At 35.9% G+C, this 21775-nt stretch overlaps 1 protein-coding gene and 1 non-coding gene across 2 annotated transcripts in view; both read left to right on the top strand.

Moving 5' to 3' along the window:
- HTR2C (5-hydroxytryptamine receptor 2C) overlaps positions 1-21775 on the top strand; it is a 272709-nt gene that overhangs the window by 23046 nt on the left and 227888 nt on the right. The window contains exon 2 of the mRNA XM_025853674.2: positions 516-577. The gene's annotated coding sequence lies outside the window, so the exon portion shown is untranslated. The remainder of the gene's footprint in view (positions 1-515; positions 578-21775) is intronic.
- On the top strand, positions 16011-16139 carry LOC112810238 (small nucleolar RNA SNORA35). Its single transcript, XR_003204787.1, has one exon. It is a non-coding gene; the product is annotated as a small nucleolar RNA SNORA35 (small nucleolar RNA).

The raw sequence follows: 21775 nt of genomic DNA, 5'->3' as shown, positions 1-21775 counted from the left end.
CTTAAGTTTAAAACATGTTAAATATTAACATTGTTACAGCAAATTTCTTTGCCCCACAAAAATGTAGCTGGCTAATATTTGTATTAATTTTGTCTTCAAATCTCAAATGCTGTCAATTGATACTTTTAAAATAATTGATACTGAAATGGTGATTTTTCAAACTTCCCCTTCCAGCTTCTAGTATCATTTTCGTACCTACGGGTAAAATACCATTTAACTAATTCTGGTCTGTAATGATTTTATGTGAAAAATGTTTTAACTTAATATTTGAATTATGATTTTGCTCGTTCATTTATAATACTTAACTGATATTTAATTTTCTCTTTGAGCTGCGGTACTAATGTTTGGGTTTTTTTACATTAATTTTATGCAAATGAAACTGTCTTCTGGTGCTTATAGATATCAGCCTCATTACTTTTCAGCTATGCTTTATACATGAATAGTATAAATAGTTATTCTAAATAGCACTTTACTTATAGAGTTCTCATTGCATTTTTCTAAATGTTTGTTTTCAGGGATATCATCCAATATCCATGAGCATCTATAGGCCAACCATCACCGTCCTTCAAAAATAATTGTAAGTATATCCATAAACATGCTACGGGACTCTCATTTTGCAGTAATATTCAACCATTATAGTTAGGGGATTCTTATTATTTTGGTAATGTAGACGTATTTCTGAACTAGTAAAAAATTTCCATTAATGACTTAGCATATCTGAAAAAGAAAAATATTTAATTGGTACACAACATTTTAATGCAACCTAAGAAAAACTCAGCCTATTTTATTACCAAATAACGTGGTAAGCAGACACCTTTGCCAAAGTGTTTAATCGCCACCCTGACTTTATACTAAAGAAATATCAAATAAGGTGGCATAAATAAGAATGATTAGACTAATGAAGACAAAATATGAATTTGAATTTTTCTTTTTCAGAAACTCATATCTGAGATTAGGCCATAGAAAATCTAGCTATTGTTTTCCTATCACAAATTTTTGAAAGCGAAGTCCATAAAAATATTCTTGATGGATAGATTTAAAAATCTCAGAAGGAGTAGGAGGGGAGACTGAGAACTTTGTTTCTCAAAAGGGGGTATCAAGGGCCCCTGGGTGGGGCTCAGCCGGTTAAGCATCTGCCTTCGGCTCAGGTCACGATCCCAGGGTCCTGAGATTGAATCCCACATCGGGCTCCCTGTTATAAATGTCAAAAAACACTGACCTAGAGAATGGACCACTCTGCATATTATAGGTTTCTTAAGCATGTTATTACAAGTTAGGCAAAATAGGTCAAAATTAGATCCCTTATTTTTAAGCTCCAGACTGCACAGGGAATTCTCAATTAAATTCTTGATTGTTCCTGAAGTCATAAACATGTACTTAACTCCACAAAATGTTTTCAGAATGATAGTGTTGGAGGAAGAACGGATAATGATCGTAGAGGTTATCTTACTTTTACAATGAAATTTCAGCAGACTCTTTTAGTATAAAATTAATATATATTCATTACATAAAAGTTAAATAATACAAAATAAAGTGGAAGTCTATCCAAGTTGCAGAGAGGTAAAGGATGGAATACGGTTGGGAATGTCTGCTGAACATATTATTACTGATCAAAAAATAAAAGAAGAAAACAGGGATTGTACATCAAGACAGTTGCATCAAAATGGCTGCATTAAAATGTACTACAGACAGAATGGTCAACATCAATCAAATTGTCCTGTTTTGTGATTTGATGACTCACCATTTAAGATGATGACAAAGGTTACGCTTCCTTTGTTTAATATATATTAAAAAAAATTTTGATGCTATAGGCAACTTTCCATAAAGGAAACATGAAATTCAAAAAGCGTAAAATGTAAAATCTTAAAGAGTCCCAGCAGCTGTCCTGAGAGTGCACAGGAAGTCACTCATTATCCTTTTGTGAAGATCCAAGTTTTCCCACAGGTATTTTCACTGCGTTGGTGAAATAGGTTAAGGTGGACACGCAGGTAAGTTTATACTCTCAAGCTTCAAATTGCTCACTCACACAAAGGCCACCTCATATATATCAATGGCATCGTTAAGGTAGCAATGGCCCTACAAGGTAGTAAAGACCAAGGTCAGCCTTAGAAGAATGCGACGTAAGCCAATTGCATTTTTCGTATCTCCCTTTCAGCACTCTTCTGGCCTTACCATATTGTCTCCATAATGAGTGCCCCCTGTTATTCCGCAAGGCCCCCGCACCCCTTGGTACACAGGTCTGTTGACACCTTTGTCTTCTCCAGCTGTTAATTGGAAAAGATTTGACACACAAATTCATCCAAAGCTGGCAATATCTACAAGTCCTGCCCCATCCAAAGAGAGGCCCATTTTAACATTGAAAATGTGACTCCAACAGTTGAATTCCTTGATTGGACAAAAGAGAAAACATGCCCCAAATCTTATCATGTGGGTATGTAAGCTTGTTGCCTACTTCACTTCTCCAAAAGGCTGACCTCATCAGGGCATGTTGGTGACATAAAAATGGATGTGCAACATACTTAATTATACTTAAATATAAAAAGTTAGAGTCTGGTTATTTATCATAAATAATTTTGTTAATGTTACTAAATGTGTTCATTCTCACTGTACATAAAAGAGTACTAAGAGTTTTATGATAATGTATATACATCCACAACCTCATATTCTTTGAGTTTTTGAAATGTGGGTCCCTGGTGATTTCTGTGACTATTTTAAGCTATATAAGATTCAACTGATCGGGGCGCCTGGGTGGCTCAGTTGGTTAGGCGACTGCCTTCGGCTCGGGTCATGATCCTGGAGTCCTGGGATCGAGTCCCGCATCGCGCTCCCTGCTCAGCAGGGAGTCTGCTTCTTCCTCTGACCCTCCCCCCTTTCATGTTCTCTCTCTCTCTCATTCTCTCTCTCAAATAAATAAATAAAATCTTTTAAAAAAAAGATTCAACTGATCTTTAAAAATAAAAGTCAGTTGACCTGATTTATCTCCAGCTATCATTCAAACTTAGTAACACCTTCCCTAAAGCCCTCCTTAATGCTACCTCTGCTACCATGATATATATATTTAAGGTAATGATTTAGGTAATGTATTCAATGTCTCCTGTGAAAAATGATCAGTTGGACAACTGTGCTCCTCCTGAGCTGGATACGGTTAGTAATATTAGTAAGTATTAAAGGTAAATATTATCTTTTTTCTGTAAAACCATATCAGCATTTAAAGTGTCTTCACAGAAAGGGCTCATGTAAATGAAGAAATAATGTACATATGTTGGTTCTACAATGTCATGACAGGATTTATACTTGTCACTTTTTTGACACCTTTATTGACAATTTAAGAATTTTATCTTTTAAACTTTTAATTATGTGACTTTTTGTTGCTACAAATAAATGCAAGTTCACTAAACAGAAGTTTTTTTTTTTTTTAATGTGAGTTCTCTGATATACAACTATTATTATAAAGTTCTTTAGGTTACCGAATTACTTTAATGAAAACACAGACTATAACAAAAATCAAATATTACCTACACGGATTAAACAATGTCATTATTTCACTTTGCAGTGTATTGTAGCTTTCGTTTTATTCACAGATATTTTATTTCTTGGATTTGATAAAATAATGAAATACATTTTATTGCCCTTTAACTCTTCATTTGGTTAAAGTAAATAATATATAATCAAAACTCATGAAAGGGGTACAGAATTGAGTACTAAAATGTGTGTTATCTGCAGAGAATATGCCTTTTATATCACCTACAGGAACCAACATGGTGTCTTGCACATAATATGTATTTAATGGTATAGTCAATAATTAATTCAATAATAACTATTGCACTAGTAATGATGCCTTGGGAAGATAATCAGGCATTTTTTTAGTAAATGAATATATATATATATATATATATATATACATGTTTAAAGCATAGGAAAACCATAGCCTTTAAAAAATTCCACATTCCTCACAATTTTTACTTGTATTACTATTCTAAAAATTAAGATGTGTGTGATGAGTGTGTGTGTGTGTAGGAAAAAATATATATACAGGAATATTACTCAGCCATCAAAAAGAATAAAATCTTGCCATTTGCAATCACGTGGATAGAACTAGAGAGTATTATGCTAAGTAAAATAAGTTAGTCAGAGAAAGACAAAATACCATATGATTTCACTCAAATGTGGAATTTAAGAAACAAAACAGATGAACATTGGGAAAGGGAAGGAAAAATAAAATAAGATGAAAACAGAGAGGAAGGCAAACCATGAGACTCTTTCTTTAAATTATTTATTTATGTGAAAGAGAGAGCCAGTGAGCGTGAGTGGGGAGAGGGGCAGAGGAGAAGGAGAAGCAGACTCCCTGCTGAGTGGGGAGCCTGACTTGGGGCTGAATCCCAGGGCCCCAGGATCATGAGCTGAGCCAAAGGCAGATGCTTAATCAACTGAGCCACCCAGGCACCCCCTGTAAGAGACTCTTAACTCTAGGAAACAAACTGTGGGTTGCTGGAGGAGAATTTGGGGAGAAGGGGTAATTGGGTGATGGACATTAAGGAGGGCCCTTGATGTAATGAGCAACTGTTATGTGCAACTGATGATTCACTAAATTCTACCCCTGAAATTAATAATACACTATACATTAACTAAATTGAATTTAAATTAAAAAAATTTTTAAATATATTCTAAAAATTTAAGTAGTCTTTTATAATACAATTGAACTCAAAAACATGGCATTAATTAAGTACTTAAAGAAATATTTATTGGTTTTAATAATCCAACTGAGCAAATTGATAATTTGAAAACTATATACCATACATATTTTTCACCCTGACTAGCCTGCACCAAAATCAACAAGGTTGGCAACATAGGTTAGAATGTCCACATTCTAAAATATTTCAACTTTTCAAAATAAGTGAAAGTTCATTTTATTTTGGAAAGGTAACTAGCCAAGCAGTTTCAAAGTAGAGTTACATGTCCATTCATACTAGATCACGGTAGTAAAATAATTTTTTCTATGTGTGTCTTCTGTTTTTGAACATACACCTTTCAAAAATATGCTTGCACTTTTAAATTATACATTTTGAAAATACTCATATCTCCTGAAATATAAAATATGGGAGTAACTTAAGTAACTACAAGTAAGTTAATACATGTTGTATTAGAAGCTATCATTATCAAGGAGTTTATGACATAAACAATGTTGATTTTTTTTATTTCACGCTTCTAAAATATTTATTAATCTTAACTTTAGTGCATATGGCCCTCATTTTAGAAATGACACATATCTTTCAAATAAAATGCAGATATTTTAATGATACAAAATTTTTATGTGTTTTATGAAATGAATATTTGCATATTTGCATTGTTTCTATCACATTTTACTCTTATTTGAAAATTCTTTTTCCCCCACCAAAATTAAACACATGACCCAGACAAGTAATACATGGTATATGTGAGCTTGCTAACAATCGCTTAATGAAATATTCTCTCTTTGTATATCTAGGTACCGTTGTTCGTTTAGCTTTCTCAAAACTAAGTATCTTTATTTGTATCTTTGGAGATACTAGTAAGCTAATACTAAACTAATAAACAGATACTAACAAAATATGAAAATCAGAACACATATTCGTGGTATGTTTTCTAAAAATATATATCGGTTAAAATCTCTTTATAAGTAATTGCCATGCCACTGAGCATTCTCATTGACTTCATAGGGTTTTGATTATATGAGAATATATTCTCAATGTGTGGCAAGTTTCTTAGTATCACTGGCAATGACCTTGTCATTTAGATGGTTGGATTAGGCAAGAAACTGTCAGTCATCCTTGAACATCTTCCTATCCATTATGCCCCATAACCAATTTCATCACTAACTCCTGTCAACTTTAGCTTCTGAATATCTTCACTCCATTTCTAGCATCCTGGTACCGGTTTGGCTTTCTATCACCTCTTGTCTGAGTACTGGAACAGCCTTCTAAATAATTGTCCCACTTACACATTTGCACTCCCAAATCCCATTGTCCCAATTCTTATTGCTCTTAGAATAAATACCAAAATCTTTATAATGGTTTATAAGAGAACCTAATCTGGCCCCAGTCCACCTCTTCTGTACCATATTTTGCCATGTCCCCTCACCTGCATCATGAATGCTTCAGCTACAAATGTCTACTTCCAGTTGCTTGAACACATCATGCTCTCGCTTCTGTTGTGAATACTTCCTTGCATTTCCCACCTTTCCTAACACTCACATTCCCCACCAGTTAACTCCTATTAAGCCTTTAAAGCCCAGCCTAAAAGATATTTCTTCTGAGAACAGGGAAGCCTTCGTCCCCACCTTACCCCGCATGTTAGGTCAGCTTCCTATGTTATATACCTTCATAGACAACATTGTATAGCTTTCCATCATAGCACTTATTGCAGTTTATAATTATACATTATGTTTGCAATTAGATATTGCTATGTCCTCCACTAGATGTGAACTTCATGAGATCAGGGACAGTATTTGCTTTTGCTGAATATTGTATTTTTAGCATCTAGCACAGTACCTATTGTACAATTCAGTAAATATTCATTGACTGAATAACTGAAAGAACAAATAGGTATTATCTATCAAAAACTCACTGGTGAAAAATTAGAGGCCTCAGTTACTAAGACCTTAACATAGGGTTGCCAGTGTGAGCTATCAACTAACTGTGATGGCAGTAAAAGTATCGCCATGACTTTAAATGTGATATTAGCTATACAAGAAATTGACACATAAATGCTTAATACCCCACTTGAATTGTTGAACAGTCCAACAGGGGTTTTGAATATGTTTTTCTTGCCCTGTATCATTCACCAAGAGTTTCATAGTCACATTTTAAGACATCAGATAACCAAATCATATCACTGCTATACATTATTAAATAAGCAAATTCAAATTCATGATAAATGAATTCTGCATAACCTATAAAGTATTAAGAATTATTGCTAGTGGGACTTACATTTCACACTAAAAAATGGAATATATATATTGAATACAGCATAAATATATCATTGAATAGATGAATATAACTGAAATGTGTTGTTACTAAATGAACACATTGATGAGTGATATGATCCTGAGTTTTAATTTCCTCCTGGCTAACTAAGCTTTCTTATTTCTGCTTTAATTTCATATTGATTTTGTTTTTATTCCTCTAAATTGCACTTTGCTGTTTTGCAGTGACCAAAATTTGTCTTAAATTACATATATCTGTTTCCATTTTTTCCTCTGTTAAAATATACACAAACAAGTTTAAGACAGCACAACCTTGTTGTGGATGGAATCATCTGGGAATCCTGTTAAGCTGCAGATTCTGATTCAGTAGGTCTGGAAAGGAGCCAGAGAGTTTACGTTTCTAACAAGCTCCCAGATGACAATGTTGTTGGTCCATGAATTATACTTGGAGTAGCAAGGTAATAGAGCAGGGGTCAACAAACTTTTTCCATAAAGGGCCAAATAGTAAATATTTTTGATACTGTGTTCCATATAGTCTCTTTCAACTGCTCAGCTTTGCTGTTGTACCATGAAGTTGGCCATAGGCAACGTATAAATGAATGGATGTGGCTGGGTTCCAGTAAAACTTTATGAACACTGAAATTCAAATTTCATACAGTTTTCACATACGATGATATATTATTCATCTTTTTATTTTTTTTACAACCATATAAAAATGTAAATGCCATTCTTAGCTCGTGGGCCATACAAAAACAGTCTATAGTTTGCCAACCACCCCACTAGAATATGAACTTCCAGTAAATAAATTTGCCAGAGGCTGGACGTGTGTGGTGGGATAGGCTTTGTAGAGAAGATCGCAGTTGAGCTAAGACTTGAAGACACAAGGCTTTTCTGAAGAGAGAAGCGGGAAGTAGTGAAAGACAGAGAGACAGGCAAGCGACAGCATTAGCGTTCTCTAAACTGGGCACATAAGAGTGTGGCAGGAGAGCAAGCCCTTCTGGACTGAGAAGGCTCAAAGGAAATGGGGATTCCTTATATGCATATTTAAATGGCTTCAGATTTTGGGGCTCATGGGTGGCTCAGTCAAGTAAGCATCCAACTCTTGATTTCGACTCAGGTCATAGTCTCAGGGTCCAGGGATTAAGTTCCGCGTCGGGCTCCATGCTCAGAGCAGAGTCTGCTAAAGGTTCTCTCCCTCTTCCTCTCTGTCTGCCCCTCACTCCCTCTAAAATAAATAAACAAATCTTAAAAACAAGAAAAGCCTTCAGATTTTAATGAGTTGTGCTGTCAAGTGAGCATGCAGACTGAGAAGTGGAGGATGCCGTTAAGTTCTACATTTTGGAATTTTAAGAGAGGACTGGTCTGCTGAAAGGGAGAAAGAGAATAGAAATGAGTGAGGAAAGCTGAAAAAACTACATCTGAAAGGTCAGGATGCTCTGCAAGTGACAGAAGATTGGTCTCATATGAAAGCTTTATGGAATCATTTATATAAATAATCAAGATTTGCAAATTCATGGAGGAAAAGTGAAATGAATATCACAAAACCAGGCAGGGCAGGGCAGTCAAACCTTTTGTCCATTATTACAAAGCACACCGCAGACTGAAAAGGGAAGCTAAGAACTGAGGATTAAAGATTAAAAGGATGGTCTCTACAAAAGCCTCAGCATCTGACTGACATTGCTGATGAGCCAGAGAGTAGGCTTACATGCTGAGAGGTGAAATGAGCATGTGTCTATTATTTCTCTAGAAGTGACAGTGGAGTAAGCTGATAGGATATTACAAAATATCAGAGTTGAGAATTATGAAAGATGGAATATCAAGTACAAAATTAACTCAATCCCAATTGTCTCTAGAAAGCACTTCCTCTAATTCTCTTTCCATTTCTCAACTCATCCCTCCCGAAAGGACTTTATCCACTTGTTTTGGAGTCGCGCTTCATTGGAATGCTGGGAGTGAATTAAGATTTGCTGGGAACTTACAAGGAACTTTAGGAATTTTCTCATAACAATCTAATAAATGGATAAATTTTACTACCATTTATTTATTTAGATTTCCTCCAAAATAGGGAATGCATCTACCAGTAGCTGTGACTCAGTCATGACCTGGGGGTAAAAAAAATGGAAGGCAGAGGAGAGAGAGAGTTTTTACTTTTCCACACTAGAGGGAAAGCTACAATTTTGGTCAGAAAATTTTAGGTCACGTTTAAATACTGACTAACCATGACAGGACAGGCAACTTATTAATGGAAGTTAAGAAGAATAGCAAATGTACACACAGGAAATTTTAACTTTTTTTTAGGGAGGGAGGGGGGAAGAGGCAGAGGGAGAGAGAGAGAATCTTAAGCAGGCTCCACGCCTGGCACGGAGCCTGACTCGGGGCTCGATCTCACAACCCTGAGATCATGACCTGAGTGGAAATCAAGAGTAGGAAGCTTAACCGACTGAGCCACCCAGGTGCCTCAAACTTTTAATTTTTTTTTTTTTAACATTCAAAGGACCTATGACCAGGTTTCTCATCAAGTGAGGAGAGATGTTATATTTAGTTATAATATAAATTATCATTTGTTGAACATCTACTCAATGTCAGGGAATGTGCTGAAAATTATACAAATTATTCCATTTAATTTTCACATTTTAATAAAAGGGCTATTATTACACATACTTCACATAAGAGTCCTAGGGGGCTTAAGTGAGTTATCCAAGGTTCCTTGCCTTCTTGGGACTTGCTTAAGAAAAACAGCTATTGTGTAAATCTGGTAATATGAAGTATATAGCACATACCAGATGCTAAGCAGTAATTAGCTGTTGTTTTCTCACTATTATTGTCAGTAGTATTATTGCTATTTACTTAACGCCTCTAAGCCTTCTTTACCTCCGCCATAACATGAAAGTCAGTATAATACAAGTATGTCAAAGTGATTACATGAAACAAACCACTTAAAGTTTCTAGCATATAAAAGCCACTTAATAAATGTCAAAACCCCATAAATTTTCTCTTGAAGGATGCTTTCTATTTTTAAATAAGGCCAAATAAGAAGGTAGATATTCATTCTTCCAAGTATTTAGCAACATGCCCCTGGGTAATGAAGCTGACACTTTCTCTTCAGAAAACAGTGTTCGACTAAAAAATGATTTTAGTTTAAGGGCCTGGAATTAGGAGGTTGAGTTTAGGGCTGAAATACTCAGCACATACTTCCAAGTTTCTGAAGGTTTTTTTTTCTGCCCCACCTACTATTTCCTACAGTTTAAAAACAGATATTTGTGTATGTCCCCAAAGTGTATTAGTTATAGTCTTATTAAAATAGTGTAATTCATTCATTTGTGCCCCAGTTGGAACGTTGTCTTTTCATAGTTGAAGAAATGTTTATTAACAGCATAAAAGTGCTCGATAAATGTCTTCAATAAATGTTGGACACAAGAGTGAATTAATGACGCATTTCCATTATTATTTATTATTTTTATATCTTTAGATTTCTGCAGAGGAAGCTTCCTTTAAATAGGCTATATACTGATGTCTGCAAATTCATTTTGACAAAACACATCATGTTCCCCTGGATATAAAAATACAAATGAATTAGTCTTATTACACTTTATTTTTTAAAAATAATATTTACAATTGATTTGGGTACTTGATGTGCTAACATTTAAGTGCAGCACACCTTCCTTAACATTGTTTGCTCCTTGATGCTTTCCTTCATTTAATAGGCATTGTGATGAGGTTTGGCACTCTTCCTGCCTTTTAAAGCGTAAGCCAGATTTTCAGTTTACAAACAGATCTTGATGTTATTGGCTGACAGTAACCTCTGATTCTAAAAGGGAAAAAGATGACCAAGTAACTCAAGTATCCTAGAGAAAGCTGATATTTCAGTGTCTTCTCTAAATCGTTAAATAAAAGCCAAGCTAAAAAGTACATTTATAAAGAGTGATTCTGTGGGGGAAAAAAAATATTTACTTGAGAACTTATCATTGAAAAGATAGCTCACGGGGCGCCTGGGTGGCTCAATCGTTAGGTGTCTGCCTTTGGCTCAGGTCGTGGGATTGAGCCCCGCATCGGGCTCCCTGCTCGGCGGGGAGCCTGCTTCTCCCTCTCCCATTCCCCCTGCTTGTGTTCTCTCTCTCGCTGTGTCTCTCTCTGTCAAATGAATAAATAAAATCTTAAAAAAAAAAAAAAAGAAAAGAAAAGATAGCTCAGGGAAGGAAAACAATAAGGCCAAGGACAAACGGATGAAGAAAGGGTAAAGATTATGATTAGTTTGGGTCGTGATGAGGTATAAGAAGTGGCCTGTCATCTCAACACTGAAGACAGTTGAATTCAGAATGTAGAGAGGGCAGGAAGAAGGGCACTTCGAGAATGGGTATTGAGGGGGAGGGGCTTCACAAAAAGCTTGGAAAACAATGAGCTTTGAATGAGGCAGAGCTGATGGGGTCTGTGACCTTATTGGGTTATACTCGGTAATGGGATAAGGTGAGAGCAACATGGAGAAGATCATAAGAGGAAACTGCCGATTAAGGGGTTTTGATATATTTTTTTTTAAAGATTTTATTTATTTACTTGAGAGAGAGAGAATGAGAGAGAGAGCACATGAGAGGGGGGAGGGTCAGAGGGAGAAGCAGACTCCCTGCCGAGCAGGGACCCCGATGCGGGACTCGATCCAGGGACTCCAGGACCATGACCTGAGCCGTATTCTTCCAAAGAGAAATTCCTGTAACTACTCAGATACACGGGCTGGATCTCTCATCTTTATCTCCGAGCCGATGCTTTCGTATCACGCTCTCCAGTCACTACACCTGTAACAAGCATCCCCTACCACCAGGTGGCTACAGAGGTATGTCATGCTCGGGAGTTTTCCAGTGTTTTTGACTCTGATGTGATAAAAGTTTTTCCAAGTCACAACTTTAAAAATCTGATCATCTATTTAATGTCCCATCTCTTATCAAGACAACCTTTTAGAAAAAGTTGAATTAAGCTCATCACTTCGTAATATTCATAAGCTTAGGGAATTGATTTCTATGTTAGATTTCCAAGGGAGGCACCAAAGCAAACGAAATAGAAGGAATAAATATGATTTGTTTCAAGTTTCTATGCACCCTACATTATAATCCATGACTTGTTCCTAGATAACTTTCTTTGGTGTTATTGCTATCCGACATCGACTTCTGTCATTTAAAAATAATTTGTTTATTTCCCTCCCACAACTGGCTGATTGAGATTCCCTATGGCAGAGTTATAGCTGTGAGAAATGATAGTCCCTGAAGGAGGGGAAGGCGAAAGGATGGTGAGGCTTTCTAAAGCCTTCAGGGGAAGGTCAGTGGCAGCTTGGATGGTAGGAGTTGGCAGAATACAGCTCCAGCTGCTCGGCCTTCATTATGCTTTATGATATCATGCGCCAGAGAACATAAAGTTCTCAGTTTATTTTTTGGGAAAATTACATAAATCCAAGATCATTATGTTTGACTCTTCATATTAATAGGTAGTGCATTAAATTTACATTAGAATGAAAAATAACATAACCTAGTTTTTAAAAAGCAAAACGCTACAATTAACATATCAAAATACCCCGTCACAGGATAAGGATGCTGTTTATTACTCTAAATTATTCAGAAGTTTTCACACAATTTGCTGTGAACAGTTGACTAATAGAAGAGTCTAGAACCTGTATTGATGGTGATACACTGAACTGCATCTTTTCTCCCTCTCTTTGTGTCTTTGGAGGTTATAATAAAGAATGAGTGGATTAAGGTATCTGGATAATATTGCTTTGAATATTAGATTAATTCACCAAAATAATTGTGAAGAACTATTATGGGATCAGCACTCTGCAAGGAATTTGGGGAGTTGCAGATAACTATTGGCCAAGATCTCTGACCTCTCAGCTTACTCATGATCTTCTTGGTAAGATAAGATTAATTAACATAAAACAAACAAACAAAAAAAGAATGTTACCAAGAGCAACAAGGATATACAAGTACAAAGGGGAGAAATCAATGAAGCCTGCATTTCAGAGGGAGAGTCTTCAGGAAGTGAGCTTATAAATTGGGCTGTATTGTATACCTAGCTGTCATCATGATGACCTCCATCTCATTACTTGTCTTTTTACACCCTATCCAGGCACCCACATAAGTCCCTTTGACATTCTAGGTACTCCACAAATACTTGCTGGCTGATCAGTTAATTTTTTTCTTCATTTTTTGTTACTTTTTTTAAAAAATTGAAGTATGATTAACATACAGCATTGCACTAGTTTCAGGTGTATAACCTAATGATTCAGCAATTCTGTGTGTTACTCAGTGCTCACCACAAGTATAGTCACCTAAATTAATTTTTTGAGAAGGATATAGTAAAAGCAAGCAAAAGAGAGACATCTTGGTTTTCTGTAAAATATATAGCTATCTTGAGAAAAGTCTGTAACGACCATGGATTAAATACCTTATCATTAGATCATAGTGCGAATCTGAAAGTAAAACTTAGAGATCCGCTTCTTTAAGAGTGCTTACCCTCAATATTGAAGAATGAAGGTAAATATTTGAACACCTGTTGGATTCTGAAAACAATTTTAGTCCACTGGTCTGCATCAATTCATCATGACTTATCACATCAAGATTTTATAAGGCCAGCAGTTAACTTTTCAGCAGAAATGTTTCTCTAATGCATGGTATATCTAAAAATTGATAAGACTTTTAAGTAGTGTGAGTCTGCCCTCCCTTCAGGAGCAGTATTTAAACAGTGTCTATCTTGTGCCTAAGAAAAGCTGGGGTCTTTTGGTGTTTATGTCTTTATATTAAAGAACTTTTGTTAGACATGCTCCTCTCAAATTTCAGCCATCCATAAAAGCAAAAGGCATTGAATGATATGGTTGCAATTCATGTTGGGCAAGTACATAATTTTAATGGGACATGGTTAAGCATAATTAGAAGAGTGGCACATCACCAAAGATAGAGATAGAATGACAGACATTAACAAAATGAAAACCTTGACTAAATCTCTTGCAGGAGACTTGTCTCTACTACCACACTGCATTTTGATGAGTATGCATATTGAAAGTGGTATTATAATTTAGGATTAAGGCTGTTGCAATCATAATTACATATAAAACAATCACTCTGAGAAACAACTGCTTTTCAAAGCTGTGGAATAATGAACATGTGTTTTTCTGAATGATGAATTAAATGGACCACAACTTCATAAATGGATGGTCTCCCAAAGGAAATGTAAACTATTAAAACCCATAATTAATAACCAGTTTGTCACATGGTATTTTTCCTCTTTTTGTATTCATGTCTACCAAGTAGTCTGCACATTCAAGAGAGTGTCTATATTTGAACTGATTAACCAACACTTTGGAAATAGGTCTCCTTCACTGGAAAAGCAGAAACAAGAGCCAACACATGTTTTCCCCCTTCAAATTGCCATTATTCTAGAATTTTAGGCAGGAAAATATGTTCTTTTATACATCACAGATAAGCCTATATATGCACTGTAATTTTTGGAGTGCACTTTTTTCCTACTCTTAAATAGAGTACTATTCTTTTGAATTGCTTTTTTCCTCCTCATTTTTTAAAACCTTTAGCCAGAAAGGGTCTAGAATATCACCTGTAGTTCTCATTTTGCTGAGAAATTTCTGGTATTTGATTCCATTCTGTTTCAAGTGTCTAGGAAAAGTTCTAAACCCCAACTTTGGTAATGTAACTTCTTCATCTAGGGAGGTCAGGCAAGAAAGAAAAGGAACATTTTATTCATTGTATCAATAAAATTTAAAAAGTTTGAAAGCCAAGCATTCAAAGGAATGTTCATCACCTAGATATTTTATGCATTACGGGTGGAAGTATACCTTTGTACAACTACTTGGGAAAAGAAGTTGGCATTGTCTTCTAAAGCTGATTATTCACAGCGCATATAAGATGTGTTGTTTTAATTTTAATTGATTAATTAATTAATTAATTATATCAATGCAGCCATGTCTGGTGATTCACATACCAAGGTTTATAATTAATTCCATTCTATGCACTTGAAGCCAGACTATTCTTAGAACTTCAGGGTGGCTGAGCACCCAAGTGGGCATCCTTTGGTAAGGCAGCATACCAGGCTAGGGCAAAACTAGAAGAGCTACAGAGAAAGACTTGTTTTGATAAGAATGCTATACATTTTAAAAAGTGCATGGTTCATAGCCTTTTATCAATGGCTTTATGAAGCAAAACAAAAAGAAAGAAGTAGTGATTATTTGACAGTGGCTGCTCAATGTGCAGACTTTTAGTCATAACCAAGAAAAAAATGGGAGACACATCAAATGGATAGTTTTCTGTTTTGTACATTTGGGAAAATGTGAGTTTCTTCTAGACACACAGGAAAGATGTGTCTTCATCACATAATTCAGGGATAATGATCTACAAATTCTTGTCAGGAAAGTTTAAGCAATTTTAAATAGTCATAGTCAACATGTAAGCCAACATAAATAATTAGGTACAAAGCAAGTTGGCTTTTGTAAGGGGAAATTATAAGACAAGTAGAAAAAATGTAAAATTATTAACTTAAAAAAATTCCACAAATTTGTAACCAAGTTCCTCACAAATAATAATTTGAAAGAGAAAGAGAATTGTCCCTGGCAAAGTGGGAGATGTCTGTTTTTAACAATAGCTGTTACTAAAAAAAAAAAAACAACAACAACAACAAAAATAGCTGTTATTTATTGATCATCGACTAATGTCAGGGACTAGACTGGACTAGTTATTTCTTCTAATTCTCACAACAGTCAGCTATCAATAAACAAGTTATTATTGATCCCATTTAACATAGAAAGAAACACAGGCCAAGAGGGCTTAAGGGAGTTTCTAAGGTTCCACAGCTCATGAGTGACAGAGTTGGGATACTGAGTCCAGATCTGCCTGATTCTAAACTCACATTTCCTTCCCCTAAAGCTAATCTGTATAGGTAGTAACCATACTGAATGAATGAAGAATGGATCCCGAGACATTTTAGGTCTCATATCCACCCCCTCTTCCAAGCTGGTTCTTCTGAACAGAGCACAGGCTCCCAGCCCTAGCTCTACTGTCTACAGCACTGGCAAGTGACCCATTGGGCTTCTCCTTGACCAACTGGGCATCGAGCAGTGCAAAAGGAAATCCCTCCACAAAGCTGGGAGAGTCATGCTGTGGGCTACTCCTGCATGCTGGGGGGTACATATTTACTGGGTCCTGTGGCCTGCCTAAGAAAAGTGAGGAGGTGGAGAGACAAAGCAAACAGCTCAGTACCTGCTACTACTAAATAAAGTGGACTATGTTCATATTAAGTTAATAGTAGGAACTAAAAAATGTTGTTATTACATTATCACCACCGTTATTATTAGCTGGGTGACTCTTAGCAATTTACATTAACCCCTCTTGGACTCAGTTTCCTAGTCCATAAAATAAGGTTGACACTACTGGAATGAGCTAAGATTGCCATGGTGATTGTATTACAAGATAAATTCATTTTAATACCCTGGCAAATTGCTCTTTAAGTGTTAGTAGGACAGGAGAGATAAGTTATTTTTTCGCTTTGATGTGATTAAAGTGAGATTATAATTACCTTGCAGATATTGGCTCCAGTGTATTTTATTTCTCCACATTTCTACTAGCTTCCTGACAAACTGGCCTTCCCAGCCTCTTCATTTCCTGTATATAACAGTCTGTTTAAACTAGTGCTGATAGAACTCCTTTTCCATTATTTCTTATAATTTAGATCTGCATTCAAGATCCATTCCTGGTCCCTTCTTTCCTTCATAATTTGAATACTCAAATCCTCACAAATCTCTCCCTCTACCGCAGTTTGGCAATGACCAGTTTCCCATTTTTTGTATTCATTAATGTTATCTTATTAGCTAAGTTGTAAATTCTTTGAAAGCAAAGACTCTCTCTTCTCATACATCTTAGTACTTACAGAAGCACCTAGCCCAGTGCCTTACAAAAAGTAGAAGTTCAATAAATAATTACTGATGGATAAACTCATGTAAGTTATCTGTGAAATCAGTCATTAATTCTTGTAACCAGAGCTCAAAGAAAGCTCTAGAATTGAATGCCATATTTTTGGAACCATATAAAATGTGGCACTGTTTTATGCGGTAAAATATATATATATATATATATACACACACTGAAAACTCATTTAAAATCCAGAAAAGACGGGCTCCTTGGCTGGCTTAGTCAGTAGAACATGTGGCTCTTGATCTCGGAGTTGCAGGTTCAAGCCCCACGTTGGACATGGAGCCTACTTAAAAAAAATAATACATAAATAAAATCCAGAAAAGATTAGTTTGTGAGAGATAAATTCATGATAAGTTATTTAACTGAAAATAATTAGTTTAGAAGAAGACCTCACATTTTTTATGTTGACATTATAGGTGGTAAACTTGCCTTCCTAGGAAATGTCTTTAGGGCCCTCTGCCAGAAAGGACACAGGCCTCATTGGTCATAGCTATGTTCTGATAATTAGGCCAACACTGTAAAAGAATGTACACAACTTGCGGCTCATTATATTACTATTTTCAGACAATTGGGATGAAATATGTCAGTGAAAAATACACATTACACTAAATAAATCCTTGTTGACTGGAATACAAAACCCAGTTTAAAAAAATGACACATTTTATCGCTTCTCGGCCTTTTGGCTGAGATCAAGTGTAAAAAAATGACACATTTTTCCTGATGATTGGCAAGGATACATTAGAAAGACTTTTTTATACAGTATATATTTTTAAATTATTGTTGTTCCAACTGTCCCCTTTATTGACACTATTGAACCAAGGATAAAAGAAAAGTGAACATCGAGTATGTGGGTGATGTGAAATGGAAGTAGAAGATGGACTGTGTGCCTTGGATAAACTTCCTTGTCTTGAGGTTCCAGACATTGGTCTCTTTTTGAAATGAAAATAAATACCTCCTTCCTTTTAGAATGAAAATAAATACCTTACCTTCCTTAGAAATATGTCAAGAGAGTGTTCAGATGACTTACTACCCTTGTGAACAAATGCGTTATAATAATACAGGGTTTTAGGGGAGGGGGATGGGTTATCCTGGTGATGGGTATTGAGGAGGGCACGTTCTGCATGGAGCACTGGGTGTTATGAACAAACAATGAATCATGGAACACTGCACCAAAAACTAATGATGTAATATATGGTGATTAACATAACAATAAAAAAATAAAAAAAAATAATACAGGGTTTTACTATTCTCCCCTTACTATTCTAATGCATTGCATTAGAATAATAAATGCCAGTTGAACATTCCCCCATCCCTCTCCAGCCATAGACACATATATTACACTGATAACAAGATGTGGGAAAACAGCCTTTTAAATAGATTTTTAAAACTTAATTTCTTAAAATAATATAATCTAGGGGGCTTGTCTTAGAGGTCCATGTGGGTAGGTGAGAACCTGTCAACACAATGTCTGTTCTCAGCATTTTTCCTAAAGGCAACATGCTATTTTGTTTTCCCGTGTAATTATTTTTGCTTGTCTTTTTCTGCTTATGTACTTTAATTTCATTTAGAACTTTGAAGATGGAAAAGTACGACTGTTTAGATTCTCTCATAATATAAAACAGACTTAGTAATAAAGATGATAAATTCTCTTTGATAAACATCTGCTTATAGCTGAATGAAGGGTTGTTCGGCACAGAATGTGGTATTCAGCGAAAAAAGCAATTTATCTAAGAAATACTTCTTCCCTTGTTGCATTTACCCTCTTGCTAGCTTGGTGTATCTGTATTGCCTATTTGTCCTTTGTTACTGTCAAGACAGCAAATTTCTATCTGGAGCAGATGTTGTAACTGCCATTGTTCTAGTGCTTAAAATTCATTCTGCTGCAGGAAATTCTTATCATTAAACCTCTAATTTGGCAGTATTAACAAATTGAAACTATGGGCTGTTTTGTCCAGGATGTCTGGCCTTTGTTAGATATCTGAGCAAAAAACATATATATATTTATATCGTGAAAATTGTATCAAAAAACTTAGTTGATTATTTCTTAACAAATCAATGTGAAGCTTTATTTCATCAAGATAATATATGATATGATGGTGGGTAAATGCTCTAAGATGTTAGTCAGTCATTAGTTGTGTGAGAGTTTATCATAGATTTTCCTTGTTTCCTTTACTAATATCTCCATAATTTATGCAAAAAAATTAAAAATCATAATATGTGTCTTGCTACTTTTTGAATAGAGTATTTAAATTTAAACCTGTTTTTCTAAACTTCCAATTTGGGCCTTTTTGTCCATAGCTCCTAATAGCACCCCACCTATTTTACCCCACCTAAAAAGCCATCAGATGTCATATTTTACCTTCAGGAGAGAATCAGAGAGAATGCCATTTTATTTTCACTCTCAGTCACATTTTCAATATTGGAATGATTAAAACGAAACCAAAAAGAAGTTTTGCATTCCACTTTAGACTTACAGTTTAAAAACGAAAGCAACAAATATTTTGTGGAAATATTCGTAATAACATTGAAACAAATAACATACAAACAAGTATTCAGTAAATAGAATTCTACAACATGTCCTAAGTTTTCCATGATTACTACTTTAGAAGTAATTCCAGTACATGTTATTGGGTAGATTGTAAGTAGTATCCCACGGTTGGACATCTGTGCAATCACCAGTGCAACGACTCTAATTAACTGGACACATGTTGATCAAGTCAACTATTGTTAGGGTGACCAGACATTCCCGTCTGCTCAGGAGAGTCACAGTTTACACTTACTGAATAAATGTCAATAATACTTTCTTTGAGTCTCAAGAGTGTCCCAGTTGGGATATTAAGTTAGATGCTTATTCTTACTCTCACGCACCCATATAAACCTAAGGAGTTACATGCTGACACATATAAAAGAACTATAAGCAAACGTCCCTTACCCAGAGAGGCATGCAAACTTATTAATGACACAAGAGATACATATGAAACCATTGCAAAATAACCCATACATCTTTGAATTTAAATTCCAAATTTGTGATACAAGCGGGAAGCACCATGGGAATTCAGAGAAGAGATACATGGATATAGACTAGAGTAGTTAAGTCTGATTTAAGGAGTTGTTCTGCTCTAGGGCCTTGCAGGCATGAGGTCACGTGGACAAGGTTCTAGGGATGATGATAATTAAAGTTCACGGTTGATCAGTCAACAGAAGAAATGACTGAATGAATACAAAGAAGGGTATGGTAGAAAAAATAATCCGTAAGGACTTAGAAATTCTGGTCTCTCGCCCTGGCTCTGCCACTGGCCACTTTTATGTCGTTGAGGAAATTACTTCCTCCCTTTGGCTTTAGTTCCTTCATCTGTAAAAAAGAGGGAGTAAACTGGATTCATTCAGCAGTTTTATTTGTTGTGAGACTACTCTGGGCAAGGAACTCCACTAAGGACCATGCAAATGGTCTCTAAAGTTCCTTTCCTGCTCTAACTTCTGTGGCATTCACTCGATCACCAGTGTTTCCTGCGACATAGTTCTAGTCAGTTGGGGATTATTCACTTTTTGTCAAAAAAGAACATTGCCTGCAGGTAAGTCAACCCCACCCAGCAAATATTTGTTATGTTAAATTGCCTGGAAACTTTTCCTAGCAGTGTCCTTCATTTCTTCATTGGCTTAGAACCATGTTTTCATTCTCTGTGGTAATGATGCAACAACAGAATGTAGGAGGCCCTTCCGGGAGAAGCTGCTAGGGCATATTTTCTGAGCATGGAAAACCACCACTTATGCTTCAGGTAACCGAGGCTACAACCCATTCAGCTGGGAAGCAGGGCTACTGAGCCCTGGTCTCCTTCATCACTTTTCACAACTGAGGTCTGTTTTCCTATCTATCATCCTGATCTCAGGAAGCTTGCTCTTGTTCCCCCATGTGAATCACCTGACAGAAGAGATCATGCTTTCTGGAGTGAAGTTGTAGCAACTGGACAAGGAACTCTACCAACTCAAAGAAGCTGAGATATCTTCTGTGAATCCAGCTGGTTCAAGGCTGCAGGCCCACTTCCCTTGGCAGGTTTTCCTATTGCAGGGAGTGGGGAAAGTAGCCCTAAACCATCAGAATGGATTATACATCACATTTGATAATGCACATGGACACTCCACTCCATTAACTGGAGAAGTTGGAGATGTAATCTGAAGGGAATCTGAGGAGCAACAGAAAATTGATTTTGCTGGTCTAATATTTATTCTGTACTTTAGAATTGTGGTATGCTTAAGAGTAGTTATGTTTATCAATAAAGAAGTCTGGGCCTTGTTAATATAATGGATACCAAATACAAGATCAAATATAAGTCATGTTTAAATTGATACTTAGTTCATTTACCTTTGTCACATCATAAAACAGAGAAAGATTTTTTTTTTGTAGAAGTGCCAAGATAAATTTAAATCCAGCTGCAAGTCCACCTGACTAATGTTTGCTTTCAGTATTGATAGTGGTGGTCACGATCACAGTGGTAGGGGATGAGAGGGAGAAAAGTCAAGATATTGTAAAGAAGTGTTGAATGAAAAATAGGAGTAACGGAAAAATCAGAGCTACAGTAGATTTTCACTTGTAAGTGAGCGATGCAAGGAAACCAAATTATTGAAATTTAGAACCAAGGGTATTTATCACCTCCAGATCACACTTTTACACCCAGAGCGATCGTCAATGTTGCCACAAGGGGTTTGCCCTTACTTTTCGTGTGGTTAGGCATGAGAAGGGAAATGGAGGTCCTTTCCAGAAAAGTATTCTTAGTACCTTTCACTAATAAAAAAAAAAAGTGAATTCCAAGTGCTAAGAAATTTCTACTAGCTTTCCACATAGTCCCATTGAAATTTTTAA

The sequence above is a fragment of the Callorhinus ursinus genome, unplaced genomic scaffold (assembly GCF_003265705.2).
Source record: "Callorhinus ursinus isolate GAN/ISIS: 27379988/994484 unplaced genomic scaffold, GSC_fseal_2.0 scaffold65, whole genome shotgun sequence".
In the NCBI taxonomy this organism is placed as follows: domain Eukaryota; kingdom Metazoa; phylum Chordata; class Mammalia; order Carnivora; family Otariidae; genus Callorhinus; species Callorhinus ursinus.
This window is presented reverse-complemented; position numbering and strand designations above follow the sequence as displayed.